The sequence below is a fragment of the Falco punctatus genome (assembly GCF_963210335.1).
Source record: "Falco punctatus genome assembly, chromosome: 11".
Taxonomy (NCBI): Eukaryota; Metazoa; Chordata; class Aves; order Falconiformes; family Falconidae; genus Falco; species Falco punctatus.
The window spans coordinates 19,198,965-19,218,981 of record NC_137591.1 but is presented as its reverse complement, the minus strand read 5'-3'; the positions used below and the strand labels follow the sequence as shown (position 1 = coordinate 19,218,981).

Genomic DNA, 20,017 nt, shown 5'->3' with positions numbered 1-20,017 from the left:
AGTATTTTTCCTCTGAGTAATAAAGCAGTCTAGATAGATTTAAGGCATGTAAACATCTCTAATACTTTATAATGCATGTAAAGTGATGGAAGCAGATTTGAAAAAATATTTGCACATCTCAAGTGGCAGCCATGTCTGAGTATGTATTGGGTATGGGTATCTAGTTGTGTCTTTGACTTCCTACTGGGGGAAGAAAAAAAAAAAACAACTCAACACACAAGACTCAGAAAATTTCCCAAGTCTTTATCGCACGAGTTTGTAATTTACAAATATATGGACTATAAATAGAGGGAACGCATAAATCTGGAATAAAATGTTTCATACATTATAAAAATGCTGGCCACACCTTGTTATAGTAATATTGCCTAATGGATTAACCTGGAGCATGTGATAAATCTTTTAAATAAGATGCAAGCAAACTACTTTTGTGCTTTTGTGTGCTTGTTCCGTGTACTTGTTCTCGTCTGGTGTGGGGGGGGGGGGTTGGGTTTTTTTTGTTGTTTTTTTTGTAGTAGAGATGACATGACAAAAGAATACTGAATAAGACAAATCTAGAAACAAAATAATGTGGCAGATAATGAAATTATTTCTTTCTTTTGATACCATCCAGCCAACTTTCTGACGCGTGTGATCTCCCAGCCAGCTGGATACTACTGTGCATGTGCACATCCACCCCCCGCTCACCCAGGCCCAGCTTGCCAAGGTACTGGCAGCAGTTGCTGTGGCAATGCGGGACTTCTCCGCCCCAGCAGCCCAGAAGTCACCTCAGCTGCTGGCTTGTCCTGCCAGCTCTCTCCTTGGTGTGCAGGACGGTGGTGGCTGGTCAGCCAAGGGCACTGGCAGGATCAAGGCACAGCATGTGTTTAAAATGGCCAATATATTTCATTGTTTTAGTTACTGTAACGTAGCCAGCTGGCATTAAAGGGAAATTCTAATCCTTTGAGGTGACAGTTCGGTATGATATACTATTTATGTTTTACATTTTTTCTTCCTTTTTCCTGTGCATAATACATGCCCAAAACTCACTGATAGACTCAGAGGGTGAGTTCAAAGGGGAAAAAGAGGTATCAGTGCAAGAGGCAGGAAGCGAACTCCCAGAGTTCGAAAGAGTACACTCATCTGATGAGAGGCAAAGTAGATGTTTTCAGTGTTTCGTATAGGAAAGTTTAAATATTGCAGTGAAGAGCCACAAAAAACTAATTGTATTGTGTTAAGTGATCGGCCAGAAGAGATTAGACATTTATTTGGTCTAAATTGCTTGCAGTGGCCACTTCTAGCGATTAATTTACCCTGATTTAAGCCAAGGGATCTTATATTACCTGTTAAACCTGCTACATCCCCAATTTCACAGTCAGCTTTGTCTCTGCTGTTGCCTTTTGCCTCTCTGAAACACAGCAACATGGATAGGCAGGTGGGAGGGTGAGACCAGCTCCCACAAAGGGACGAGGTGAAAAATGGTCTTGTTCTTTTTTACACAGCTGTGTAACTCTTTGGGCTGCTGCAGGACCAATGGTTGCGTGTGTAGACATGCCTTCTATTGCAAACCTGGCAGTCAGGTAGCTTGGCCCTGCTGGACCAGGATGCTCTTGCTCACACTGAGTAATAGCGGGTGTTAGTCAGGGCGCTGGCACCTCGAGCTCTGAGAGCAAAGAGCTGGCTCTTCCTGTGTGCTTGTGCCAGGCTTTGTGCTGCAGGGGCCTGACCTTTGCTGAGCCCTGCTGTGTATTCTCTGTATCTGCTGTCAGTCAGTTTTGGAATTATTTCTGTTTTCAGTAGCTTAAATTAACATTAATGGCAATCAAGAAGAGTCTCCTTCCTGTGTGATGTTTCCACCGTGGCTGAGGTGTTTTGTTTCTGAGCTCTGCTGCCCTGGGAGCCGGGTAGCCTCACTCCCTTCCTGCCCGCTTGTCAAGCCAGGCCTGGCTCCAGTGGGGCTTGCTGCCATTGTTTCCTACACGGATTTGGCAATCTCTGGACTGATTTCTGTGGCCAGTTGAGGTGGTGAAGCCGTTTGCCACCTCTTCGTTCATCCCGAGTGAGGGGGGCGATGTTCCAGCAGGCGCTTCCGTCCCAGTTTCCCCAGCTCAGGTTGCGTCACAGACCCTTGCAGGAATGGAAAAGAACGGTTGCATTTATGGGAGGAAGGGGTTTTATGCAAGTGGAGTGAGTTCTGTCCTTTTACTGTTCCCTAAATTCTAAATGCCTCTGTCTGAAACCTTTCACACTGCTCATAGTGGGACTCCAGTCAGACGTGGAGCCATGGAGCAGCACGTGCTTACCAAAGTGTGAAGTGCCTCAATCTGCTAGGCATGAAATAATTTCAGAGGGGAGATGTTTGACTGTTACTTCTCTCTTTTGAGACTGCTGTGGTTTGGTTTTAACTGTGGCTCTTTCCACTTGCCATTTGGATGTCCGTTTTGTTCCTCTGCATGTTCAGTTGCTGAAATCTCATGTTTGAGCAATTTTTTCTGTGGGCTTCTGTATGATGGAGAGGGCTGCCACAGCCTTTGTACTGATGCTCTGGCAAGATTAAGGACCTCATCCTCTTTGCTGCTGTTTTAGATCTCAGTAGTGGCTGGAGAACCAAAGAGCTTTCTGCAAAATGCAGGCATAGGGAGACATGGTTCTCAAACCAGCAAGTGTATTGGATCCTAAAGATCCCATACAGTAAATAGTAACACAAAAGGACAACTGCACTGGCTGGGTTGGGTTCCACCACTGTTCATCCAAATCAGGGGAAATGCTGCAATTAAGCAGCATGACTAGATGTGTAGCTTGTGTTACAGCAAGGATGCCTGTGGCTGATGGCAGTGAGTGTCTTCTCAGTAAATGTTACTGCTCCCTGCCCAGTCCCTCGCCTGGTTAGCTGCGTGGTGGGAGTTCAGCCAATAATCAGCAAAGCTCCCTGAGGACACAAGTACTGGTGGATGAATCAGGTCTCCAATGTGGTGCTACTGCCTCTTGGCCAGAGTGGCCTGGTAGTGCTGGAGGTCTGGTGGGCTTTGTTTTGCAGAGGGGGATAAAAGGTAAAAAAACCTCCAACAACAAACCCCATCTCGTTTCCTGGCACTTTTTTACCCCCTGAATGCTGTAGAAGGCAACCAATATCAGGCCTTGCTTCCTACCCAAAAAGCTGCTTCTTCCTCCTAGCTGGGCTGCAAATACTGCTGTGCCTGTTTGTTGCTGCTGTGGGGTGATTCAGTGCCATGTGTTTTCCCTGACCCCCTCGCCCTCCGCTGGGAGAGAGAGGGGGGTCATGTCTATGTGAGAGCTGGTGGCAGATGCCCTTGCTAAAAGCTGGCTCCCACATGTGGGCTCCCAGCCAGGCCAGTGTGTAGCAGGGACAGGCCTGCAACCGCACAGCCCTGCTCCTGGCCTGCCACGCATCTGGCCTTGTGTTTTGGGCGCTCTGTTTCCTGTTAATTCAGTCCCTTACTCCAAAGGGGTGCTCTTATGTTTATTGAAAATAAAGGGTGGTGACTGAAATCAGGGATATGGACTAAAGGAGCTACAGTACCCCTCCAGCATCGCTCACAGTAGCCAGGGGACATGGCATAATCTCTGATGGCATTGACATCACAGCTGCTCCAACTATGCTTCTGGGAGGTTTCATGTTCTTCACAGCATAACAAAGTATTTTGTCAACTTAAACAAGTGGGAAATGGGCCTAATTCCTCAGTCGGCAGTAAAAGTGCTTTTCAAAGATATTTTTTACTGTTAGCTCCAAACAAAACTGTTTTCATGTGACTGAGAATCTGACTTAACAGATTTTTACGATGCCCTGAGGACTGAAATTCACTTCTGTAGGACAAAACCAAACTAAAATGCCCCTTTGTTTAAAGGCTGGGCCGGGGAGAGGAACAGGGGGAGTAGGGAAGAAGCCATGAGTGTGAGAAAGCCGTGTTAACTCCACCCGTCCACACATACCCAGACTGCTATAAGCGACTCAGAGTCCTATAAACTTGAGAGAGAAATTTCAAATAGCGTTAATAGCACATCTTGCTAATGGTGGTGCTTGGTTGTATGTTGTAACAGTGGTTGACAAAGAAGTAGGGGAAACTCCACCACAATACTTGAGAGAAAATGTGTGTGCAGCAAGTGCCTCTGGCACATCCAGGGCAGCTGTAGCCAGAAAGGTCAGGCTAAGGATCCGTCAGGTGGTGCTGAAGCAATACGATCACTCCACAGGAATGCCTCAAACACCTTGAAGGGGGAATATGACCTGAATATGGCTTGGAGGATGGAGTACTCAAATACACACCACAGTCCTGAGGAAGGAAAACCTCAGGCTCAACTCATTCACACACAGAGAGCTAAGAGCATGCTGGGCCATCAGTAATTAGCTGGGGAGGGTGATGTGCATAGCATTGCTGGTGGGGATCAGAAACCTCCAGGTATGAGGCATATTGGCTGCAACGTATCTAGAGTTTCCTTGGCAGGGGGAAACCTCAAAGTGGCCTTTGTGGATTTACAGCTGCGTTAGGAGGCTCTGCGTGCTGCTGTGATACTGTGGCCTGAACTTAACTACTGTACCATGAGTACAGAAAAATGTGCTTCTAGGGGGTTCTCTAAAACCTTAGTTCCTGAACTCATGGTATGTTACTGTGAAGTGTCTTGGCCTCTGGTAGTGAACTTATGGCACAAGGGAATATTTTCAAGGAAACATATGGCCAAAGTTTCAATCTCTTTTCTAGTGCTGGTTTAATGGATCATGTTGAAACCAATCTGTAACTCCCTTTTTGGGGGGTGTGATGTTCCTGCAGCTCCCCAGTGTTACCAGATTATTTCAATGCAAGCTTAGTGTCCGAGTAAAGTTTTCAGGGTTAGTTTCCTGCAAGGGTTCAGAGTGAGCTTCTAGGTAAGCTGTTTGGAGGGATGGGTTGGCTGCTGTGGTGGTCCTCCATGATCAGGAAAGCTCCGACACCCCTGAATTTCCAGTGGGGTTGTGAGGCAATCCATTAGAGGTAGATATGTGTGGATCAGCATGTGGCTTGCTCATTTTTGTTGCTCTGAGCAATATCTGTTGACTGTTCAGAAGGCACGAGAGCCCCAGGTGTCAGGTGTTGTTGTGTATCTGATGAAGAGATTCACTTGTGGAAAAAGACTCAGCAAACTGTTACTCTTGTATACATTTCTCAAGTGCTGCCTGGGATGTGTTGCAGACTAAAAGAGGATTTTTTTGGGAGAGGTAGTCGAAGAGCATTGCTATGAATTTACAGTCCAACAGTCCCAACGAAGAATAAAATTCTGTTCTGTACAAACTTCTACCCATCGAGTTTGGTCCCGAGTTATCCAGAAAACAAGTATTTCACTAGGATTCTTCCTGTGAATATACTGAACTTAATTCTACGTTTTTTTCTCTGTGCTTATTTGGTAAATATCAAAAAGAATCTCTTTTCACACTTCTGTTCCTTCTGAAAGGCCCCTAATAGGAATGCTTACCAACTCCCAAAATGAAATGATTGGACAGAGGGAACACCCATAAGTGACTTGAGTGGTGCTGAAGTGTTTCTGCTCTGCTTCCCATGTTGCTTTCCCTCCCTCCCCCAGTTCCCATAATGCAAGCTCTGCAACTGCCAAAGCCACACCTGACTCAGGATTTGTAGTAGGAGAGAGCAGACACACGCAGGGAATTGACACTTGGGTTGGGACCTAAGAATTGAAAACTGAAGCAACTTGAACTGCTCAAACTACCTCTCTGTTGCTTTCAACCTTATGACAACAGCTGTTTCTCTGCTTAGACATGTGCTTTTTACTAGAAGTCTTTCTAATTAGCTGGGGCAAGAGAAATCGGAGAGGTGGGGGCAGTCACCTTCCCTGCCCTTGGAACAAGGTCAGCATTTCCAAAAGCTGCCCTCAGCTGGGAGCCAGGGAAACGGTGCTCAGGTTCTTGCAAAAAGCAGGCCCAGCATTAGATGCCAAGTACTTTGGAGGATGCGTCCTGAAGCCATAAGCTCAGTCATTTCTTCTTCACCTGACAGACCTTTTTGAGTCTCTTCAGGGCAGGAATGTATGGACTCGTTAACGTACTCACCAGTGATCTTCAGCCCTTCGACTATCATGTGGGTGAGCTGCAGACGCAGGAATGCACGTGTGTGCACACCGTTTTACTGTGCATCGCGGCACTTACAGCTGGCTTTCTTCCTGTGGTTAAAACCTTCGTGCCCACTTCTGGGATCTGAGCACAATGCGAACAACCTCGCAAAGTAAACACATCCACCTAGAATTTTTATTTTCCCAAATCACTCCTTTAGCTAATGTTTCAAAGATACCTGTATATATACCACATCTGGTGCAAACCAACTACTTTCAGTCTGTTGGATCAGAGTCAATATTTGCCTAAGGTATTACAGATGGTCATGAAGTTCTGGCTAAAAGGAAAAGTGCCCTCATTGAGGACTGGTCTCAGACTTATGTGTGAGCAAAGGGACACAGAGCTTTGTGACAGGGCATCCGTGACACCACTGGTCCTGCAGTGCTGGTGCTAGTGATAGTTTCAGATGATCCCCTGGATGACTGGCCCTGTGTGCTCGTGCAGACAGGGCCTGACTCATCACTGGTGCTACTGGGGGACTAGCACTGCTTGTGCACTGCTCTTGCACCTTCTCTGACCCACTGGGCATTCCCCCTGGAGCAGCTAGATGTGGCGGAGATGTTTGCAGCAGAGGGCTCCTTGCTGGAGCAAAGGTGGTGAATAAATCAGTGCTTTCTGCCCTGCTGGTTGTGTTCCTGTTCCAGATTTTTGCACCAAACTTTATTTCGTGTGACTTGTGGGTTTCTGGTGCTGCTGCAGTCTCTGTATAGGCTTCCTGCTGACAGACGTTCTGTACTTGCAGTTGAGTTGTGGAAGCTGGTCTAATTCAGAGCTCAATCAATCCTAGAAATGGTATTAAAATCTGACTTGCCTTTTGGTCAACTGAGACTTGCTTAAGTAAACAAAGGTCAGATCTTTAGTTTCTTTATCAGTGTTTACATAGCTGTGTATATAGCCAAACTCCCATTGCCCCAAGAGCATTTAGGAGCTGACTCACATGTGACAGATTTGTCTTACTTTAACTGAAATCAAAGAGCAAGAACCTGACTGAAGGATGACCTACATCTAATCTGTCCTATTTAGGGTAAATCAGAGTGGTCTGTGCTCTAAACTGAACCTGTTTGTAGCTCCATAACCCTGTCAATAATACATGGACTGCATGTAGCAGATAGCAATCATATAGCAAGAGTCTTACTGGTGCTGGTGGGGTGTTTCTGCAGGTTAAACTCAGCAAAACAGTTGTTTCCTGGTCACTGCTGATTATTGTAAATGCCAGGTCAGTAGGCGTTACTGTTTTCTCCAGTACTTCTGCTGCAATTCTGCGTAGCTCAGCACATTTTGGGTTTGTGCTTATTGTGGCATCTGTTTTTCACTCTACTCTTCCTCAGGGCTGGGAACTAACATAACACTAAAGGCTACTCTTAAACCTTCCTGGAGAAAGAACTGACGCTCAGTTGCTGCACGCCAGATTGTGTCAGCCTGAAATCCACTGCATTAAACTGCAAGTGGTATATCCAATGCTATCACAGAACAGCTTAATCCTCTGACACCAGGGTGAAGGATGAACCCATTCCTGGCCAGTAACTGACCGTTACTGTGTGACAGAAGCCCCCCTGCAGTGGGATTACACCGCCTAGATGCTCTGTGGTTTGGGGTGCAGGTCAGTCCAATTAGCAGAACGTACACAGCAGGGTTTGACAAGTCCTCTCCTCTTTTGTAGCAGGTATTTATTTCAAATGCCTTTTTTTGATCTCTTTGTTGCATTCATTTGTTCAGTGCTGTGGTTCTTTTTCTTGCGAGTGACTTAGCAGTCATCACATGCTAAGAGAAGTTATTCCTGGTGATTGCTGTGCGTTATGACTATAGGAAACATTGTGTGTTTTAAAAGTTGCCTAATGGTGTTACGGTCTCTGTTCTCATTTGCCTGTAATTGTGAGACTTACAAAGTAGGTTGAACTCTCTTAGGTCAGTGCTTGAACTTTTATCTTGCTGTTTGCTTGGGTTACAGGCAGTCACTGTGGTTCAGCAATCTCTGAGAACGAGGTCTTGGGGAAATGTCACTCTGGCTCTGTGCCCTTCTCTTTATGAAGCTGCAGTTCCCTCTCGTGGCATGTTGGGTGGGATGTCTTCCCTTCTCTCCATACTCCCGTTTGGAGGGTCCCTGCAGAACTGCTTTGTCCTGAGGTGGGGAAATGCACCTGAAAGAGTTCATCCGTCTGAAGCCGCTGTTCTGTGATGGGCACTTTGTTCCTTTAGCCCAAGATGTGTGACAGGGAAATGGGACCTATGCCTGGGGAGACTAGGAAGTATGGACTTTTCTTAATGACCCTGCCAACTGCCTCTAGTTTAAGCTTGTGCCTGCATGCCTGTGAGTGGTGTCTGGATGACACTACTGGGTTTGCTGCAGTCCTCTCCTAATGCAACGCTCTCAGCTATGTACCCAGGAGTCACTGTGCCACTCGTTACAGCTACTGACTTGACACCGGCACACAGACCAGAGGTCTTTTGACTGCTGCAATATTGGTGATGGGTAAGAGTACCTCTGCTGCTTGTTCGTTTCTCCGGGACATCGGGATCAAGGCTGTAAAAGGAGCCTTGCTGCCTCACAACAGTTTTTCTACTAATGGCTTTTGGGGTTTTTCCCCCCATCAAAAATTAGCCAACACTTTAATAAACGCAAAGGCAGGTGCTGTGGCAATGTCAGCATTCTCAGTGCAGCTTGCACAGACCCGTCACTGTATGAACTCTGACTACAGGACCAACAGGCTGCTCTTTGTCCAGAGGATACAGTCTGGGCTGCCCTGCTTTGGAGGACTCAAGATTGGGTAATGAAGAAGGTGGGTTTCTGTATGATCCCTGTCTTGTTGGCTGCAAAAGTTGACAGGTATGTAAATAGGAAAGGCAGGAAACTGCAGGGTACCGCTTCCTTCATGCATGCAGTGGAAAGCTTCACTAGCAGTCCTGCTGCAAATGAGCAGCACCAAACCATAGAGGCTTCGTAGCGGCTGGTGTGATGCAGAGCCTGGTCTGACTCTGGGGTCGGAGGGGCTGCATGGTTTGTTATGCTTAGGTTGGACTTCTGCTCTGTCAGAGTGACTGTGTCACCACCACGGGCAACGTGTGCTCTGTGACCCCAGCTGTGAAAACTGAGAATGTTCCTAACAGCCAAACACATGACACCCATTTGTGAGCATTAAGCAAGGACAAAAAAACTTACAGTGAAATGGGGTGTAAGCCATTTCAGAAGACAACAGTTCACCCCTAAGGATATTATGATGGATGATGCCTAGCTGTTGGTGGGAAAATTGTCCAGTTGAAGCATGCCTATTTTAGGTGTTAGGAGCAAATTACTGCACCAGTCCTGTTAGAACTGGAAAGTTGTAATAAAGAACTGGTGCAAACACCTACAGATACGGTATTACTGTGATGGTAGTAACACTGAAGATGTGCTGTTATCTGCCATGTACTGCAGAAATAAGAGATGTGCAGTATCAGTACATTAGCTAAACACATAATAAGAGATCTGTAGAACTGAGTATTTCAGAAAGAATACTGCTTTCTAAGGCAAGCATCTCTGAACTAGTACCTAAATCTAAAGAGAGACGTGATTTCTGAGTGCAGTCATGAATTATGCTTTGGTGAACAAAGCTTTATGCTCTGTCTTCATCTGTTTCATTCTTAGAGGCATGTTTTGCATAAACACAGAAGTCATACCATTTAAAAAATAAATCCTAACACTAAATGACTGCTGTTTATGTAGGACCTCATCACAACCTCATATATTGATAGAAATATCATTGTTAGTCCATTAGAAGTACGAGATCATTTTCTTATGCCTGTGCTCACAATTGCACCTACATGTGGTTTCAGAAAGCCTAATCTAACAGTCAGATTAAGTGCTTTCTTGCCTATGGCTATTTTACTGGAAATCCTGGTAATGAAGACCTCAGAATAAGCATTTGTGTCAAAAAAGCATGTTTTCAGTGCTTCCATCCTGGAAAGGGATGAAGTAAGGATCTGTGTTTCTCTTCTATTATTGATTATTTATTGTAGCTCTCGCAGAGGATCGAGGACTAAGCTATTCTGTCTCAAAATGTCAAACCTTAACCTTTGTGCAAAGTTTCTGAAGTTCAGCAAGCTATGTGAAAATGGGCCACTGTGATTGAATAACGTTAATGTGGAAATAGTTAACTCCCACACAACACCGTATTTCACCATCTGCAACATGATTTGGCTCTGCAATGGTTTCACAGATCTGTGACGCTTGTGCTGATTTTGTGGTGGTTCTCCTATTTATAATTACAACTGTACTTAAAGAAACATCTGTACTGAGATAAGTAGTATGTAACATTGATACATAGATGCAGATGCTAAAAATGCAATTATGCTTTTGTGCTGAGCATTTAGTTTTGCAGGCTAGTTTCATACCCTAGTATCTGTTGTTGTTTTCAGAGGCAGATTCTCATCCTACCACAGCAGCTTGCCTTCTTTTCTCGCAGGTGGGTCCTCTTGCATCTGGTTGTGTTAAAGCCCATTTTGTGACTGCGCGATTCAGATCACGCTGTAACACAGACCTACCCTCCCTATCACCCTGCAGCTCCACATGCTCTAATGTTCTCTGACAATTCTAGTGTTACAGATTCCCAACATCATGGCTTCTTCCCTGCACCCGTTTCTCCTCCTCACTTTGAGCTCATCTGCAGCTTCCTCCTTATCTACCAAACCTCTGTCATCTTCCTCCTCTTCCCTAAACCTCTGCTGCCGTTTCTCTCCTCTTGTGCTCATGCTGCTGAAGTTTCCATACAGCACCTGGTGCTGGCACTTCCTTATCCCTCTCTCGAGTAGACAAGTGCTAGTCAGGGGCTCTAAGCTGGCACGTTCAGCAAAAGCTGTTGGTCTGCTGTCACACACTACATGTACCTTGCCTGTTGTGCTGATGCAACGCACCAAATGAAAAATGCCTCCACACCGATGGTCTGGATTTAAAAAAAATAAAACCCCAATGACCCCCCCAAGACACCCCTCCCCCCCCCCCCCCCCCCCGAGAAGCATTTTCACCAAGAACTAATACTTACGATCTTTGCTTATAGTCAGCCCCATTTACTACCGGATTCTGCTCTGAGATCCATTAGCAATCTGGTTTTCAATATACTTAATGTGTGTCCCTCCTGGTTTTTTTCTAATAGAAAGGTTTATTTTTAATAAGTACACCTGGTAGAAGAAACTCAAGACTTGCAATCTTACTGGTTTGTAAGAACAGTTTCCACCCACGCCTAACTCCCATGCATCTATTTCTTCTTTCTTGGCCCCAGATTAACCCAGAACAACTGTTGGACCACTGGGCTTAGGCTTCCTTGGATTGTCTCTCATACCCTTTTTCATCTTTTACCTACTGGAAACGTACTGAAGGTCATTGCTGCTTTCAAATGTACTCCAGTTTTGCAAGATTCCTAAAAAATAACGTTAGTTGGTCTAGTTCATCCAGTGTTGTAGGAAAGGACAGCCTTCTCCTCGTTTCTTTCTCACATAGACTAGAATAGTCCACTGTACCAAAGTGGCCATGTTATCTTCTTCCTGAGGTCCGTTTAAAGCCCCTGGGCTAAGCCAGTGAGTTTAGTCAGGTGGATGCAATAAGCAGTGGTGAGCCACAGGATCTCAAACTCTCTGTCCCCACAGTGCTCCTGTCCTGTACTCTCCAAACATCTCCTGTGTAGCTCTGTCCCAACCCTTGACTCTCCCTTACATCTGTAGCCTCATCTTGTCTTCTTCAATGGGCAGGGAGGTTATAAATAGGCAAGAAGACAGACAAAGTGGCCCAGATTCCTCAAAGACCTCAGCATTGACAACTGAGGCCAGAGCAAATGGCCTGCTTTTAGTCTCTTTTTAAAGTGCCAGGCCTCAACATACTTAACCATGTTCAAAATTGAGTCTAAAGGTTGCAGTGGGTATATCCACAGATATGACCCAAATATAGTGGTAAATACTTAAGAAAATCTGACCCAATTCAGCTGTAACGTTTGTTTGGTGTGGAGCCAAGTTATAGTATCAGCATCAAGGCAAAGCAACTGATGGAGAAAAACATGCCCAATGAACTTTTATTTTTCTTTCAGCTTTGGGTAGAGTTAGGCAAAAGAGTAAGGAAGGTATTATAGCATGTATCACAAAGAAGAAAGCAAATACATTTTTAATTCCAAACACATCTTCTACCAAAAAAAATGATGTTCCTTTGCAAAACGGTGAGGTGCCTGCTATCACTTTTGGTGAAAGCCATGTTAGTCCCCAGGCTACGAGTGTGGGTACCAGGAGCTCAGAGTGTATTTCTGGCTCTGCATCTGACATGGTCCACGTGCCTAGTTGAGTCACTCTCACTCCCCTTTCACTTTCCTTTTCTCTGAAAAGGAGTTACCCATCTTTGGAAAACACTTTGAAATTGATGACGAAACTGCTAATTAATAATCCTCTTGAAAGAGTCCTCAAATGGTAAAGATCCCACCTCAATACATATAAATGTGTGTTGAGAAGATCATTAGCTCAGTCCAAAAAATCAGCAACTAAAAATAAGCATGAACCTGTGTTCTGCTTCTGTGATCTGTGACTGATCAGTTTGATCCATCTTCAGTGCTGAATTTGTGATCTTGGTGAAAGCTCTGAAACTAGACAATTTCTTACAACAATTAGTTAAAAGTAGGAATGCATCTCTCTTTCAGCAATAAAATCTTCCCTGAGGTTGCATTATGAAAGATAATGGCTTTTAATAGGTAACAGCCTATAGAGATACAAGGGCTATGATTCAGGGATTCCTATATAGCAAAAAAATTTGAACAAAGCTGTTACAGCTCCTCATCCAATTAGTTTTAAAAATACTGTACTTCTACTAAAGAAAAATACATTAAAGTGTTCACATAGTCTAATCTACAACAAACAATTTGGGAAGACATGAAAATACAAATTTTCGCAAACAAAAAAATAATGTAAAATGTGTTAAAATGGCTGGATACCATTCGACCATAACTTAGATTTCTTACAATGAAAAATTTTAAATTTCTTAAAATAAGAAGTGACTTTTAAACTTGCCTTTCCCCCCCCCCTTTTCTGTGTGTTTAGAAATGTTGAAGTGAAACACACTGACAATTTAGACACTTTTTCAAGTTGAGAAATTAATCAAAACCAACCTTTTCCTGCAGAGGTTTCATTTTCAACCAAGTAGGCCTCTTCTGATTAAAGAAGTTGCATAAAAATTCTTAATCATCTCTGCACAGGAGCACTGCTGTAGCTGTTGGGTGATTCATATCTGTTTTAGAGACAAGTTTCATAATAATCTATAGATGCTGTTGTAAGAATCATTATATGAGTATCTGTCTGTCTGATAACAGTTGTATGGCCTTGGGCTAGTGTCCCTCCAGCCTTGGAGAGGCCGTCTGTGTAAATGGGCACCAAACCAACATGTGTGAGCGAGCCCCTTTCAAGGAGTGAGGGGAGAGATGGCCCATTTCCCATCCTGTGCTGGAAAAATGAGCCCTGCAAGAGCTTGGTGTGTGGATGGGAGGCGTGAGGTGGCCATCACCAGGCAGTGCCATCCCTTCCTCTTCTCCATGCAGGGTGCAGGGAGCTGGCATGAGGGGCGAGAAGCCCAGGGGTCTCCTGCCATAGCTGGAACTGACTGTTCGGTAGGATCTTTACAGGGGTAGACACAGAGCAGGCAGGATGATGCGTGCCAGCTGGTGGAATTAGTGAAGAGGTAAAGTAGAAAGGAATGGCCAGGACAGGAAGTATAGGAAAGATTTGGAAGAGGGAAGAGACAGGAACAGAGCAGAGATATGAAACAAGCTGAGGTGTCTATAATTCTGATGGCTGTGATACCCAGTTATCAATTTTTAGTAAAAAGTTTTCAGTACCGCTAGGTATAGAAAAACATGTGAAATATTAAGTTCATTATTTTTAAAAGCCTGTGGCTCTTGGAAATTGTACTTAGCTAGCTCTCAGACTGTAAGAGCGGATACTCTTAGGCTAACCTGCAGGGAACTTCCTTCCTCCCTTTGTAAAGGAAATAAGGATGTGAAGATACGTATCTATGCTGCTGTGCCTCCCTCTCCCCACCCTCAGCACACATGCTTCTTAGTACTGGTAACTTTATCAGCTTTGCTTCAGGTATCATCTCTCTTGTATTCAAGGTTGCGAGGTAGAGATGAACTAGGGAAAAATAAATCCAGTTTTTGACTCAAACCTTTAAAATATAAACAACATAACCCAGAACCCAGCATTACTCTTACACAGATCTTTACAGAAGATCAGCCAGCAGTCTAGTACCAAAACCAGAGGTCAGTGTTTTGCCTTTGAATCACCAGATTTAAAAAAGGATGTTTCTTCAGTGAAACCTGTACAACAGTGTTATCTTACAGATGCATATTGCCAGAGAGCCTTCAAGGCAGCTAAATACATATTTGTAGCTATGCTTTTAAATTTTAACCTTTTTTTTTTTTTCCTTTTAATGCTATGACAAATTTTGAACTGCAGAGATAAGGTGACATTTAAAACCTGCCTGGATGCAATTCTATGCAACCTGCTCTAGAAGAACCTGCTTTAGAAGCAGGACTAGATGATCTCCAGAAGTGCCTTCCAACCCTGATGATTCTGTGCTTGACAGTTTGATTAAGAAACAAGCTAGCTGGTCTTACATATTTTTTCAGCATGAAAATGACCCTTCTACTACTTCTACGTGCCATTCTTTGTGGGACAGTATCATGAAGCCTTTTAGGTAAGTCATGGCATTACTGCTAAGGCAAGTTATAAATATTTGGCACCTTGTACTAGAGAGAGTGTTGTCAACCAGATCTTGTCCCACATCAGTCCCTGCGATGGGAGGAGGGATGGCTTGCACGTAGGCACTACAGCGGAAAGAGACATGGGTTCTGCTGTAGCCGGTCCACGAAGACCCGGACAAATCACTTGACTCCCCTACGCCCGAACAGCCCTCTGTGACATGGGGACTTGCTTCAGCAAACCGGTAGCTGTGGATCTGCCTGCTGCTGATGGGAGTTTTGCTCTGCTCCTGGCCAGCTCTCCGGTGCACTCTCGGTGAGCAACACATGGGGGCTCTGAACCAGGGAGGCTCAGAACCACACGTTCATAGCGAAGAGGCCTCACTCACTTACCTTAGCGTGTAACTCAACTAGCACAGGAGCACCCGTGCTGCTTTGTGGCAAACAAGGAGACCCATCTTGGTCCCACAGCAAGGCTCCGGTTTAGCTCAAAGAGAGATAAAACTCAACAAGAAAATGTAAAGTGTTGTTCAAAGTAATCTTTCCAAGGGCAGACTCCATTTACACAGTAAGCGTAAAACCTAAAAGCATCAAATGGCATTTGCGTTCTTAAGAAACAATGCCTGCAATGAGTTGAAAACATTTCAGATTAATTCATAGGAAACAATTTGTGTGATTTCTTCTGGTTTTTTTTCAAGTGTGATTCTGTTTTTCTTCAGCACTGCTTGCTGCTTGGGGTGTGTGGTTTGACACTCAGCTTGTCAGTTTAGTATTTTGAGATCGTGAGTTTTTTGAAGAGGGCACATCTGTGGTTATAGAAGAAAAACAAGAAGCATCAGATGTTCAGTGCACAAAAAGGTAGAGCTTGGGAGGATCTTAGAAATGAATAGTTAGCAGAGATGACATGTGTTTGACCCAGAGCTGTTGAGGGCTAATGTAGTATCTCTAAAATCACTCATTTTCCAAGTTTTCAGAGGCCTTCCAAAGAAATTATCTTAATAAGGAAGAAATACTTTTAACTACATTTCTAGTTGTGAAATTTTACAGTAATCCAAGGATCTTAAGCAGCAAAAATATTTACTTTTTTTTTGAGAGCCCACTGTTCAGAAAAAAAGAATGTATTCAAAAAAGCTTTTAAGTGAAGGGCTTCTCTTCAAAAAAATGAGATTGTGACTCCTAAACAAGGTACGTAATTACCAGGACAACCATTTGCTCTCATTTGCATCAACAGGAGCTTTGTCATCAGAGCTTTAAGCAGTAAAAATACTGCCCTTTGGGGAATAGAAGGCAGTGTCAGGGCTGCGGCTTCATCCCCCATCTTACTTACTTCTTACTGGGATACTGCAGCAAAAGCCTAGGGACAGTTAAGGCTGATGAACATTTAACCAGTCTTTGTGCAAGAAGGACTAAAGTCAGACTGCAGAGGGCTGTAGGCTTTGGCAGGCTTCTGTGTGAAAGTGAACTGGATGTAAAACTTGCTCAAAAAATCAATAGCCAGTGGGGTTTACAACAGTGCCTGCCTTTATTAAAATATAATTATTCCACCTAATTTGAAACACCCAAGTTTTTTATCACAACAAGCACAGGTATTCTGAAGTTACCGTCTAACACAGAACTTCTAAGTGATGTTAGGAATCCAGAGTGATGCCCATCAAATGCTAAAGTAACATACCTATACTTAGAACTACAGCCAGCCTTGCTGAATTGGTACTAGCCAGATTTATAGCCATTTCTTCTATTTGTTACATTAAAAAGTTGGAAGTGTCTACAAAAAGCTTCCTCCTGACTGTAGATAGCACTTGCACTACTGGGATGTTTAGGGAAAATCCTGCTCAGTGACAAATCCTGATTAGGAAATGTTTTTGGGTTTTGTTTTTTTTTTTTTTTTTTCGCATAATAGGCAAGATAGACATGCCTAACATATGGTTGCTATAAAATACCTTAGATGAGTCAGATCTTAGCTGGCAGCTGTATGCAGGGTTGTTCTGGCTTCTTAGATAACACTACCAATTATGATCTTTTTTGTTAGTTTACTGCACTGTTAAATTATATTAACCTGATTTGTAGACACTCCCATTTTAGTAGAACCAAAAGGCAAGATTTATGATGTAAATCCTGATCTGAGTGTTTACAGATTAATAAAGCTGTACCCAAAGTCCTTCAAACTCCCTGTAGTGATGACTACTTCTAACCAAATTGTAGGGCTGTCCAGGAAGCTGCTGCTGCCCCACAATGTGTTCCATTCAGTTACATATCCCATGAAATTTAAGAGGCTAAAAAAGTGCCAGAAATGGCATTGATTCAATGTGGCTTGCAACGATGGACCAGTCAATAACCCCACTGGCTTTGTTCTCTGATCTTTGCATGCAGCTCCTGCAGGCAACCATAGCACACAAAAATGTACTAAAGACTGCCTTTATGTGTAGGCTACCAAAGCATTCTGGGGACTGACTTCTAAGGGGGAAGCTTTCATAGTGGCGAGATGTGACTGCCTTATGATCACCAATGTGTCAGCTCTAGTCTGTTCTGGGAGAAGGGACTCTGTAGGGAGCTGTTGTCTTGGGGTAACTGCAGGCTAGCACAGTAAAACCAACAAACAGGTAGACATCTGGGCCACACTTACTGTGTTATTCTGATTGACACACCTTCTTAAGTCTAGGACTTCAGTCTGCACATTCAACTATGGTAGCAAAGTCACTGGGAAGATAAACCTGGCTCACAGATCCCCAAAACACTGGTCAGAAAGTTGGTGGCCTTTGTTCCTGGTCTTTCCAGCCCTGCCACTACTTTTAATGCTGCCTCAAATGTGATGCTGTACTGACAAGACTATTTTGAGGAGGATGCCCAAACGTATCTCACAGAATCGCCCATTTCCCAGGGCATGAACAGTTTAATAAAAGGCTTGTGCTTGTTTCTCATCTTTCTTCTTGCTAATTATTACTCTTTTTGGCTAGTCCTGGCTGTTTTTTTTTTTAAACTCCAGGTTGCCTTGCTCCTTGCTCTAGAGCTGCAAGAAACCAAGGGGGACTGACTAACGTTTCTCATACCTGTCCAGATCAGCCACTGAGGCAACATATGCTTTCACTTGCTTTTTGAAATGAGAGTGCTCAAATGAGAGCTACTTGAAGACGTAAGTTTCCAGCTCTCTCCCCCCACCTCACCAAATCCTGTTTAGCACCACAAATGCCACAGTTCATGTTCTACTGTGTCTTTCAGGCAGCCCACCTCTCAAAGCACTGTCTGCAGAGAAAATGTTCTAAGATGAAGAGTCACAAAAGGAAAGCTCACAAGAGGAAAAGTCTCTAAGCAATATTACTTTCTGTCTTCGCTAATGGAAGGCACGCCTACTTCCTCTGACTCTAATCAGAGGACAACTAGCTGTCAGGTGGTACAGATACGCAGCTGAGAAACAGAGGTCTTTATAGGTGCCTAGCCCTGCCTTGTATACCACCTGCTGCTTATGGAAACTTAAGACTTGCCAGAGAGAGGCTGATTCTGTGTTTTCAATATTTAATGCTCATTGGAAATGACAGTTCAGCATTACCTGCTACTCCACTGAGATCAAGCTAAACCCCACCCACAGTACTGGGTGTTTGTAAGTGTTTGCAGAAATAAACAGTAAGTATGAAAAGCTGAGAGGCAAATTGTACAACTAGAGCATAACCTCCTGGACATACTTTCAACACACTAGCATTTTTTTTTTCCTAAAGACTGCCACTCAATTTAAATCTTTTGGGTTTAACTCTTACAGGTTAAGAAAAAAAATCCGTGGGAAGTAGTAGCTATCAAAATAACTGAACAATACGATCAGATTGCTTGCAGGAGCTAGTCCCCATTCAGATTTGTGCCACACTATTACTAAATTACTCCAGGGAGAGCCAGTCTACTATGGTCAAAGTTCTCAGCTGACTTTTTCTGCTTTCTTTCTGTCACCAGGGAATAGGGGCAGAGGCATTAACACCCCCCACTTTATACACTGCACAAAGGTATGATATGGAGAACCTAAATTTAATAGCATCATTTCTCTGTGAAGCGAATGGAGACAGGCTAGTACCTAAGGTTGGATGCCTAAATTTAGAAGGTGTGAATACCGCTTTCCCCTTCTTTCTTCCTTTTTCTTCTCTCTGATGTGTTAGCCCTTTTCTCTCCAGCAGTTAAAGGTTAGCTGAGACTTAACATCCAGCTGAGCTGCTCATCCCCTCTTGCATTTCGTACAGTCCAGACTCTCTCAGACTATGGAGAGAAGGGTAGGACATGTAGATTCAACACGAAGATTCACAGAACTGTTAGTCTGCGCCATAAAACCACAACAGATGCCTCACTTTTCAACTACTCACTGAGACTGAAGAGTGAAAATACAGGTGAATCTTCTGTGTGTTGTGTGAATACTGCCTCTGAGGCCCCAGATGTATCTCATGTATGTACCATGCTCTTAGTTGCTCCCTGCATCGGTCTGGAAAGATGGGGCAGATGTAACTTTCCAGTCCTGCATTAGACAGCAGCACAGCCATATCAGTTATGCTGCTCTAGATGTATTAAGGCACTTTTTTTGTTTTGATGGTCTTCAATGAAGTAAATCAGCCATTTTCTCTTTGTTTTAACGTAGAATTTTGCATTACTATTTATAAGCATAACATGATTTGCAAACTTTACTAAGATGCATGATAATCTCTTTGAATACCTGATAATTCACAGGTTACATTGTGACTTGCCTACTCTCCTGAAATAGTGACTGACTATCAAGTGAACCACTCTGAATACTGTTCGTTCCTCCAAAAGAAAAGAAAAATCAGCAACCTTTGTCAATGGTCACAAGGAATCGAGCAGCAACAGTGAAGGACTCTGCGTTAGGGAATTCAGGATTACAGAGTACAGTACTTACACTGACAGTATTTACAGGACTGTGAATTGAGCTTTGATGTTAAAATAAGGCACAAAAGCTTTTTATCCATCCTCTTTGGTCAGCACAAAGGCTGCCCTGAATAACTGAACAATCTGACGTTCTCTATGTGGTCTTATTAACGCTGTTCTGTTCCTGAGATTACCTCATTACATCTATAGAAAACTCTGTAAGAAATCCCTATCTGCACTATGCAGGTGTATGTCACACATTCCTCCTTTGAGGCTAAGAAGCTGCAACAGCATGAAGCAAACTTTGCTTTAAGCTTTAAACGGAACTGTTCTTCTATTCTTTACTATGTCCATTATATAAATCAGGAGAAAA

General features: G+C 43.7%; 1 protein-coding gene across 5 annotated transcripts in view; it reads right to left on the bottom strand.

Annotated features, from left to right (window-relative positions):
- Nucleotides 1-481: 481 nt before the first annotated feature.
- The window catches only part of RPAP2 (RNA polymerase II associated protein 2), a 63,169-nt gene continuing 43,633 nt past the window's right edge, over nucleotides 482-20,017 (bottom strand). The window contains exons 14-15 of one of the 5 annotated variants that reach the window (XM_080407086.1): nucleotides 13,207-19,279; nucleotides 482-12,687 (exon numbers count right to left, since the gene is read on the bottom strand). The gene's annotated coding sequence lies outside the window, so the exon portion shown is untranslated. Of the gene's footprint in view, nucleotides 19,280-20,017 lie in introns of all 5 variants that reach the window. The other 4 variants (XM_080407087.1, XM_080407088.1, XM_080407089.1 and 1 more) reach the window with 4 other exon arrangements.